The sequence below is a fragment of the Culex pipiens genome, chromosome 2 (assembly GCF_016801865.2).
Source record: "Culex pipiens pallens isolate TS chromosome 2, TS_CPP_V2, whole genome shotgun sequence".
In the NCBI taxonomy this organism is placed as follows: domain Eukaryota; kingdom Metazoa; phylum Arthropoda; class Insecta; order Diptera; family Culicidae; genus Culex; species Culex pipiens.
This window is the reverse complement of record NC_068938.1, coordinates 40078097-40090224: the sequence shown is the minus strand read 5'-3', so window position 1 is coordinate 40090224 and position 12128 is coordinate 40078097.

Sequence of the window (12128 nt, the reverse complement as noted above, 5' to 3'; positions counted from 1 at the left end):
TTTCAAATTCTGATTAAAAATTGTTAGAAAATACATATTTTGCATGCATTCTCTTAAAACTGACTGTTTATAATAAATCCTGATGATATTTCTACATTTCCTACTTATTACATGATTTTTTGCCAGCTATAACAAAAATAATATGGTACTAAGTGTCCGGATTTCGAATCATGACGTTATTGCCCATTTTTGAAATTATGAATTTGAAAAGTTCAGAAAATTCGCTTCATTTAACTTTTTTTGAACTTTGTTAATACGATCTTTAGTTGCTGAGTTCTGTCATGTAAAGATTATAACAGGAATAAATATTTCGATTTATTTCCGAAATCACAATAATAAGTTTTTTCAGTGTTGGCCAATCTGCCCTCGTGTTTTGATAATTCGACGCCAACATTTCAAAAAGCATCATGTACAAACCATGCGTTTTGAGAAAAACGAATTTGAATGTTGAGCATCCATTTTCAATTCCCATTTTAATATAAAAGCAAAATAAGATGTTCTAATGATAACAAACGATGAAAAACGTTGCTTTTATTGATACTTGATCATCCAAATTCAATAAAACATTATTTCCGTAATTTTATTTGAGAAAAACAAACATAACTTCTTTTGAAATAACGAACGTCTATATCACCCTGCTGTCATTGAGGGGGACGCTTTGTTATGATTCGTTTTTCTTCGCCGAATGTACATGGCGCTTTGTTTATGTTGCTTTTTTTTCGTCACGAGGTTCATGTAGTCTTTTGTTTGACAGGTTGACAGGGCTATATAAACAGGGACTGCTGATGGCAGAGATTTTGTTTATGTTACTTTATTTAAAATCATGATTAAACAGACTTTACTGAAGTAATTTTTGCTCATTTTTGGTGGAGAGGTAGCTTATTAGGAGTACTTTCAGAATAAGCAATAACTCAGAAAGTGTCAAAATGTACATGATGCCTATTGAAATGTTACCGTTTATTATTGTTCGCTTTTTCGAAAAAAAAATCGGAATTTTATATTCAAGCAGAACTTGTTAATAAAGCCAAAAACACTTATTTTTGACATTTAAAAATGTTTTTTTTTTTTCACATAAGGCCGTTGTAAATATTTTTAAAAGTTTATGTTTATGTAATTTTTGAGGAAATCTCATGTACAGCACCGCAACAAGTTTTTCTTATATATATATATTTTGAAAACTAATGATTGCAAAGTAAGTGTAAAATGCATTTTAATACACTTTTTTCTTTCAAATGTTGATTCCATGGCTTGTAATTTATTCATTTTTTTATTTTATTTTTTTTGTATTTTTTTAGTGACTTTTGGAAAAAATCGAAATCGTACACAAAAAAATAACCTAATTTTTTATGTAAAATTGAATCTGCAATCGAACTTCCCGTCGAATGCAACTGACTAGATAGAAATTGGTCAATATCGAAAAAAACAAAATACGCCATAGTTGTAACGTCACTCTACATATTCGCTCGTAGAACAGAAACCAACACTTCAAATCCCAAACCTAAAGTTGATTCTTATAGCATATTTAACGTACTTTCAGAATCTGTAAACTTTCCAATAAAAAATATAAAAGTTTTAAAAAAAGATTTCTGCTTTATCCAATTCAAAAGCAGTCCTACTGACCCCACGCAGTTTCATAATCGAAGTCAAACTGTCCCGCTGGTTTGGGCCCAACGGTCATGTGGTGTATCCTGCTCTGCCAACGTTGGTCAGCTATCGATCGAAAGGATTCCCACATGATGAAAACGGACCTCTTTGGGGCAGGAAACGCGAAAGTAGCACACACACACCAATCAAAGTGTCACAAAACCGAAACCGGCGCAGCAATCGCACAAATCCGCAATCCTTTCAATTGGCCACCCCCGTTTTGCAAATGGAAAGAAAAAAAAACGAAAAAAAAAACTTTCACCATCATTCATTTGAAGAGAGAAAAGAAAGAAGGAAGAACGTGGATGGCACAAGGAAGCCAATAATGCCGGAAAACATAAAACCGCCATCTGCAAAATGCGAGCCGCGGCAAATCGGAAACAATCTCTTCTTGAAACTTATACACACTGGCACACTAAGAGCAGTCAGTGTAATGCATATGGATTGAGGTTCAGGAACTGGCGAAGAAAAGATTGCCGAGAGTCGGGAGCAGGAGAGGAAAAAGCGCGGGCAACTTTCGCGAAGCACGCACAAATGTAGGGAGAGTGGAGGCATTTGGGGCAATTTTAGAATTTTCTGTTATTCCGTTGCAGTTAAAAATAGTTTTTTTTTGAATATAGATCAAATTGGTCCTTTAAGAAACACCCAGATCAATTTTTTAAACATTATTTTTAACTTTTAAGGCCGTTGCATATATTTTTCAAAGATTATGCCCCCCAAAATCGGCCAGAATAATCAGGTGGCAATTTTTTTTTTAAGAACTTAAACATTTTAATGAAAATTAATGTTTAATCAACTTAAAATAAGTTGAAATGCATTTCCTGCGTTTATAATTATATTTGAACTCCTTTGAAAACATTGAAAACATTTTTAATTTTCATAAAATACCAATGTACAGTCCGACAAAAAGTTTATTTTTCGCGAAAAATATTTTTAAAACTAATAATTGGAAAGCAACTGGGTGCATGTAAAATGTTTTTTTTCTTGAAAGTACTACTTATTACCAGTCGAAAGTCACCTGGAGCACAAAAATCCGTTGAAAATCCACTGAGGTATGGTCATTTCGGTAAAAATAGCCCCGGAGTAAGTTCCTTAATATGGCCAAATTTCAATCGGAATTCGTTATGTCGTTAATCATAGAAAAAATATTTGTCTTATTTTTGATTGTCAGGCTTTAGTAAGACCTCTAAACTTCTTTAAAATTTTCAAATCCGAGCTGGCAGCCAATATGGCAGTAATGACAAATTTAAAAAAAAAATACATATTGTTATATAATAGGCAATATTTAAATTAGACTAAAATTGGGTCGCAAAACTCGATTTTTAATGATAAAAGTAAAATACGAAAAAAAATGTTTTGTTCGAGATTCGATTATCCAAAATCCTTCGAATCGAGTTTGGACTTGAACTGAAAAGCATAAAAAAAATCAAAACAATTGTCCACTAGGTCTGAAATTTTGCTCGATTATCCAAAGTCTTGATAATCCAAAATTTTCGAAGGTTTGTATGGGACTTGGGATAACCGAAACATGACTAAAAAAATATTTAATCCAATAAATGTCAACAACAAAAAAAAAATGTTTTCGTGATTCGATTATCCAAAGTGAAATTTTTCCAACGTCTCGGATAATCGAGTCTGGACTGCACACCGAAAAAAATCCGGTTTTTTATTTTACATTGTGAATAAAAGTCGAATTCCCAAATACGTATTTTGAATATTCGATTTTTTTTATGTTTTAGACACTTAAGCCATAGTGCATGATGGAAAATCTAGTTCTGGAGATACGATATTTGAAAAATATTTTTTTTTAATTTTGAAAAAAACGGACAAATTATTTTTTTTTTAAAACCATAACAAATTTGCATATGAAAAGTTCTTCAACATTTTTTTTAAATATGTTGTACCGTTCTCAAGTTACACTTTTGGGTATACATTTTGGATTTATTATTTTTTGCATTATAAAATTATTTCTTGAAAGAAAAGCAAAGAAAAAAAATATTTGTGCAAGGTTGAGAAAATTTCTTACAAAACGCACTATACTAAAACCTACAAACTCAAGCACTAGCTCAAGCATAACTTTTTAAAAGGTTTACAATTAGATAAATTTATTTATTTTTTTTTACATTTTTTTTTATTTTGATATTACAAAAAGTAAATACAGTGCCATTCCGTTTTTGGCAACACGATTTGTTCAAACTTTTCTGCCTGCCTGAAATTAAGTCAATTTTTAAATACATAGAAAAAAAAAACCTTGGTGATATTCATCAGGAAATGATGACAGATTTTGTGTCAAAAAAAATGTTAATTTTACCTCTGAAAATGATAAATTTTCATCAGTTTTTGGTGAATATTCATCAGGTTCTCATTTTTACACATTTTTAAGTAATATTACACAAAAAAGAGGTAATATTCAACCAAGCAAATTTTCAACCTTTCAATATTCAACTTTTTTTTCTGTGTATTAGGTCATAATTGTGTGAAGTTTTATTTTGGGTTTCGCTCAACAATTTATAAGAAAAAATAGGCTAATCTCATTCATAAGTAATTTTGGAAGACAATCAAATAAAAAAGTTTAAATCATGCCGAAGTAGGCTAATTTGTAAAAATAGATTTTGGTAATAATTTATTACAGAGGGCATTTACAAATTACGTAGTTTTTGAGTTATTTTGAAATATTAATCTTGAGTTGCATTTTGGCACAATATAACCCTTTAGCTCAAACATACTTTTGAGCCATCTCGTAAGCCTTTGCTCAATTCTCTGATTTTTATTATTAAATATCTTGTATGCTGAAAATGTCAATAATATAAATAAAGTCTCTGTTTTTTTCAAATTTAAAGTTAGTTTTGATATAGAAAAAAAGCTTTATCTTTAGCCTCCCCTAACTTCTGTGGCTCTGCTGCTAGATTTGCTGCATGCGGTAAAATGAAATGAAAGTGTTACATTATGCGTGGGAAAATTTCGCTCGGTATAAGATTGGTATAAATTTACCGTCGAATAGAGTAGTTTTACAAATTACTAACGCACTTGAATCCTCGTAATTTATGTGACATAACTTTCATGAATGAATTTATAAAAAAAAAATCAAAAATGCATTTTATTTTGGAATATTGAATTTTTTATTGGACAATTTCAACCCCCTGGGACGGTGCACTAATCCGAGCGCATCCGACGTGCAGTAAAGGGGAAGGCGGAAGGTTACTACAGAGACAGATGCCACGCACGTCGGCCGCGACAGATGGGATGCTGATGGGGGGTACAACGCAGGTGAAGTGCATTCGCAAATGGTTGATCCGCGTGTGAGGTGAAAGTGATTCGATTCTCGTTACACGCATCACGAGGCTTTGCAGCTTTTAGCTTTACGGTTGGCTAAGTTTGATGTCACCATTGGAAAAAGATGAAAAAAATTAAGCAGACAGAACAAAAACTTACCTTTAAGTTAGCATAACTCACACGTTGGCCTAGAACTGTCCATTAGGATCCGATTTCAGTTACAACGACCAGCTAAGTTGTGTTTGGCCCAGAAAGGGCCGTTGGCGCCAAACATTTAAAAGGATTCGTTTTGTGCCAATTTCACGGCGTGAAGAAACGCTAAGTAAACCGGGACTTGCCGTTTTTGTTGCTGCAAATTGGCCCCGTTTACCCATCGCCAGGAAACTTGTTTGCCTATACAGTAAGAAGTGTGTCTTGGGTGGAGGTGTACATCGATTTGTGTGGTTTGGGGTTTACCCCCGCCCCCCTCTAGTTCATTTTGCAGCTGCAAATTAAATCGATAAACTGCGAATTGGAGCAAAGTGCGAAATGTGGGGATTGTATTTATAGGACGTTGACTTGCTTAGGGAATTGCGGTTCCTTGAAGATTTGAAGACAATAATGAATAATTAGCTGAGAAATCACTGAAATAAATTAGGTAATGTTAAAAGAATTGAGGTAAGAGAGTGTACAATAAGAAAAAGTCTGAATAAGTAGCATAAAATTGCATCTTTAACAAAAAAATAATGAAAAATCGACGCTTACTTTCCAAACGTTCAGATTTTGTCCTTGAAATTCCTTGATTTTTCTTCACGGTTTTTATAACAAAAAATTGGTTAATGTTTTTCCCGTTTTTGACTGCACAGAAAAAATGATGGTAATATTCATCAGGAAATTGTGACAGATTTTGTGTCAAAAAAATTAGTAATATTGGTGAATTTTCATTAGTTTCTGATGATTTTTCACAAGGTCCACACTTTTACACATTTTTTGAGTAATATAACTCTAAAGAGAGGTAATATTCAACCAACCAACCCTTTTCAACATTCCATAATTTGCTTTGTTGCTGTTTATATCAATCTTTAAATTTAATTTGAAAATTTAAAAAAATATTTTATATTATATTCGAAAGTTCGGAATATTTCACGATGACGACTGACTAAATTCAACGCTATTTTGGTGATGCAGATGATCTTAATAAGATAATATCTTCAATATCTGTGAAGTAAATTTATAGGAAAATTTCCGATCTTTTCGAAAAATATTTCCAGATGAGGTCTAGCTTGGTAACTTTCGATTGCATTTTGATTTAACCTCTAAAAATAATGTCAAAATATATTTTTCTAATTGTTTCCCAAATATCATGATTTTTTTTTGTATTTGTAAAATTGTCAATACTGTCGAATTAATTGTGATTAATTGTCATCTAAAACATATCCAAAAATGTAGAGAAAACCTCGGAGGCTGTAACTTTTCACTATTGGTCTAATGTTTAATATCTCCAAATCTTCAAATTTATAGTAAATTTTCTGGTCTTTTCAAAAAATATTTCCAGCGATGGTCAAGCTTGGTCATGACTTTTATAGTAATTTATGCATTTGTAAAAGCTGATTTTAACTTCTTTATTTTTTAAAATTTCCTTAAATACAGTCCAGACTTGATTATCCGAAGCCTCGATTATCCGAAGGTTTGTATGGGACTTCGGATAATCGAATCACGAACAATTTTTTTTGTTTTTTTCTTTTTCTTGTTTCAAAGTCAAATTTGAATAGTTAATTGCTTATTAAATAAAAAAAATGCATTTTTTCAATATTTTGTCATCGCCATATTGGCCGCCATCTTGGATTAAAAAAATGTAAATCACTTTAGCGTAGTTTAGGGGTCATACTTAAGCTCGACAATCAAAAATAAGACAGCGAAATTTTTTTTTTTCGTGATTCGATTATCCGAAGTGAAATTTTTCCGAGGCCTTCGGATAATCGAGTCTGGACTGTACATAATTTAAAATAAATAGAATTTGCAGATATATGCTTTTAGCTGTCAATTCTGAAAAGTACAATAGTTTTACATCAGTTTATATAGGGTTGTATAGAAAGTAGCTTAGGTACTATTAAAACTACACACTTGCAATATAATTCAACAGTCTCAAGATACAATACATACAACTAATCTAGACCAGTTGAACGAGGGATACTTCTGTAAAATGTTTAATAATTTCTGTATATATGACATGGCTGCTCAAGAACGAAATTTTCTTAAGATAATTTATCAACTTTGTCGTATGAAGCAAAACAATCTTAGTTGGTCATAACTTGTTTTATTGATTCCACTTTTAAATATTCCTTCAAACTTACGCTTCACTGGTGCCAAACAAAATATACTAGCATCACAACTTTACATCAATAGTTTATTGACAATCAATTGCAGTCTGATTGTTTCGATTTGCCGAGTGTATGTGTGTGCGTTAGTGTGTGCCCTTCACACATTATTGAACGGTCGATGATGGCGCGTTAGCTTTTGGTCAACGGACTCTTTGCGCGCCGCTGAACTGTTGAACCCCCGAGAGACGACACCGGCTGTGGGTTGTGGGTACTGTACATAACTGCAGCTCCGATATGTGCAGTGTATACGTAGTACGTACAAGTACAATAACTACATGAAAGTGCTTTGCTGGGACGCGTTAGGGTTGTCGTCAAAATTGTCGTTCAAAACTTCAAGAAACTAAACTAAAAATAATAATCAAACAATATTTGATAAAATTAACGTAGTTAGTAAATTTAAGTTAATAGGTAGGATTATCCACAAATAAGTTAAAAATAATTAAATGTAGCCCCCCTAACAGAACCATGCGTGTACGTTACGGTTCAACGATGCGTCAGCTCTTCGACCTCCGGGGTTCCTGCTGCCATCGTGGTCCCCATCGTCGCCCCGTGTGCATTATGGTGCCCCGTCACGTGGGACAGTGGCCCAGGAAGCAGAACGGGTCGTCGGGACGGGCATCATGATGGAACATGCGTGCACAGGCGATTAAAATTTGTAATTGCAAATTGTAATTGGAGTTGTTTTGTCGTGCCACCTTTGAGTTGCAATTTTTTCCCGTGTCCACCAGGTTGTAACTCAACTTTTTTTTTTGCTCAGCTGAATAGCCTAGCGGGACGTGCTCATCTGTCCCCGAAAGAAAAAGATACGAGCTTGTAAACATCTGTGGTACTAGTTTTTTTGGGAGGGAAATTAGCTAAATTAATTGCGTTATTGTTGGGACGTGTTGGCGAGTTGCTTTTGGGTAGAAATTGAATTAGTTTACTGTGGTCAACAGTTTAAACGACTTTTTTTTCGTGCAGCTTTGAATTACTTTGAAAGTTTAGCTGGGAGCAATTTGGGAATTTATTCGAAAAATTTATTTAACTTAATTGAAAAACCACTTTTCCATTAATTAAATCCTTTTTTATCAACAACTGTTCAGGTTAGGTTACTAAAATATGTAATACCGAAATTTAAAAAATCTGAAAAATTTAAGCTTGTTTTTATCAGCAAAAGTAACCAATTTGAAAAAAAACTTTTTTGCTCCCCTTATTTTAAGAGATCTTTGTGTTTTGTATGTTTGTATTTTTGGGGGTTAAAGGCAACCACGCTTACCGCTACACCGCGGGACCCGCGGGTATATTTATTTTTTTTTTGTATTTTTGTATTTTTGTATTTTTGTATTTTTGTATTTTTGTATTTTTGTATTTTTGTATTTTTGTATTTTTGTATTTTTGTATTTTTGTATTTTTGTATTTTTGTATTTTTGTATTTTTGTATTTTTGTATTTTTGTATTTTTGTATTTTTGTATTTTTGTATTTTTGTATTTTTGTATTTTTGTATTTTTGTATTTTTGTATTTTTGTATTTTTGTATTTTTGTATTTTTTTTATTAGCCCAAGCCCGTTAACCACCCTCAAAGCTCCACATTTTCGCACCAATGTCCGTGGGGCTGATGGCAGGTAATTATTGTTTTCTATATAAATAATGATAGTAATCGCATTGAGCCTTAAATATATTTTGAGCTTATCGTGTTTCGCCTTGACTTGTGCTGCTGCTGCAGCTTCGTCTCGATGAAGTGTGCCTGGTGGTTTCACCGTGGATCGATCGAGTACGATCACGGTTATGGCCCTGCCTTGTCCCGTGTTTCTTCACATAATATTTTTAATTCAGCAACGATCGATTGTATCGTAGTGGGTACGTAGCATTGATCGGTGATCCTCTTACTTTGAGATACTGTAAGAGAGGTTTTGATAAAGTACCAGTCGTTACATTATTTTAAAGGTTTTTTTTCCTTTGTGTATAACATCAAACAAACTCTGCCTACACTCAGTTTTTAAACCACATAAATTGAATAAAAAAAGTAAAAACTGCAAAACAGTTATCAAGTGATCAATATTTTTAAAATCAAACTTTTGACAATACACAGAAAAAATAATGTAAATTTGGAAGCTGTAATTTTAAAAGGTTGAATATTACCTCTTTTATGATGTAATTTTACCTCAATTTAGACTAAAAAAGTGGCATTACACCATAAAAGTGGTAAAATTACACATTTCCAGAGGTAAAATTACACCTTTTTTCTGACATAAAAGATGTACCCCTTCCCAGATGTGATATTACCATGATTTTTTTTTCTGTGTACATATTAAATGGGTCACAGTTATAAATAAACTCATTTTGATATTTAATTCACTTTATTGAAGTATATAAAGTTTTTAAGCATAAGCATAAGCATAAGCATAGGTGCCCACCCGCAGTTGCTACTCCGTTATTGACCAGGACCTCCAGAAGTTACATCCACGAGCCGTGGAAGATGAGTGGGCGCTATCATTCCTCGCTTCGCAACTTCTCAAAGGCCCCTATCATGCTGATCAATACCGGCGCCGGCCACGACCAGTGGTAGAGTCACGGGGAAGTGGATGGGAATGTTAGTCCGATACTTGAGTGATAGAGACCGCCCAATCGACTGCTTCTCCGACAAAGTATCACATGAGTTTTGAGGGGGTTAGTAGATGGGTATGAGGTCAGGATTCACGAGTGGCAGTGATGTGACCATGAGCATTTTGTTTATCGGTTGAAAATTTTAAATCTTAGGCAGCCGGCTGCGGAAAGATACATAATTGATTATTTAAAAAGTGTTTTAATCGAACGCGTGCCAACCGAGCAGTAGTGCTATGGGCTGGACTTGTCAGTATATTTTACTGTTTGTACAATTTAGATAACGCGAGCAAATTTCAAAAATAGTAAATAAAAGACGCTTTACTCTTAATAAAATCGACAGTTTGATGAGTTAATACTAAAACTGTCAGCTGGGATAAACTATTACGATCAACGAATATAAACGAAAAAAAAAAACAGGTAATCACGTAACCGATTGTAATGAAATTTAAGCAATAACTTAAACGAACTAAACCGGCGGCGTGCCTTCTAATCAACGATGATAAAAGAAGGACTTATATCAAATAATAAAATATCAAATAAAAGGCTCCGTCAAACACGTTGCAGAGTAACCACGAGGTCCCGCTGCTCACAATCGAATCAAAAAATTCAAAAACAAAAACCCTATAACGATGATTTTCAATGAGATGTGATTTGGATTTATCGACCGATTCTGGAGATTTTACGCGGTTTTGAATATTTATTGGGCTGAAAAAAGAACAAAAAAAAAACTCATTCACACTCTCATACACACATAAACTAATTTACCTTTTTTCAGACTTCAACATTATAATGAGAAAGATTTTTAAATTAGACTTGAAATCATTTTTGAATGGCATCAATATAATGAAAACAGCCTGTACTGCAAAAATAAGAAATAACAAAGTACCCTAAATTGGGTAGAATTTCCAGCAAAGGAGAAAATCAACTCGCGAAAAAAAAAGTTCTCACTCGCAAATGGTTTTACTCTCACACTCATGATTCATTCTTCAACACACACACACACACACACACACACACACACACACACACACACACACACACACACACACACACACACACACACACACACACACACACACACACACACACACACACACACACACACACACACACACACACACACACACACACACACACACACACACACACACACACACACACACACACACACACTTGAAATGTCATCAAGGAACGAGCTCACCGGGGTCTTGAAGACTGGAGACTGCTCCGCCGCCGCAGCATCGAAATCAGGTGCAACCCGACCACACCGCCCGACGACTGCAGCACCGCACAAATCCGTTTGTCGTCGGCCTTACTGCTCCGTGTATTCACCATCCGACCTACTGACCGCTGCTCCTCTCACATGTTGCCTCAATCAGTTTCACAATATTTTTTTCTCTGGGGCACGAACAAATCCACTACACAATTTTTAACGCTCACAACACCCACCCTCCTTCCCCTACCCACCACGCACAAACCCAAGCTCGCCATAAAACGAGCTCACCCAATGTTTGTAAAAAGTCTGCAGGTTATATCTAAAGTCTGCATGTGTAGATTTTGCCATTTTCAAAAATTACACTTCAAAGTTCAAATGACGTCTGTCAGAAAACCTCGCGAAAAATGAAGCAACAGCAGAATCCATCTGCACTTCACACAAATACACACACAAGCAACCAGCTTGTGCTGTCACCGCTCTTCTCTCACAATGCACCACCCCTCCACCCTCCACCTGCTCCCGACTCAGGAACCTGAACCCTTGCCCTTGGAGAGTAAGCGACGGCCACTCCGACTCCCCCGCCAACCGGGAACTGTTCTCCGCCGCACAGCAGCGTCGAGTCGCGTCATCGGCAAACCAAAACACTTCACCGAACACACACTCTCCTTCCTGAGACGCTCTCCGAGAGCAAACTCTCTGCCAGAAATGACGTTTGGCTGCTTTTTTCTTCCTTAGATACACGACAACAAAAAATTAAAATGGACCAAAAACCACTTTCAAAACAGAAACACGCGTAATTTTCACAAAAATCGGTTAGCCTGCCACTTAATTATTGTATAGATGCACTTTCCCGGACCGTAGCACTACAAAAACACTTCGAAATCGGCAAGATAAATCGCGACGGAAATCCACAACTTCCACACCGCCGCCATCTTTTCCACTCACCTCCATTGAAGTATATAAAGTTTTTATCCCGCGAAGACAGATGCGTGTAAATTCGATGAAAGCGTACGTAAATCAATATTCAACATAGTATCGAAGACCAAGAGTT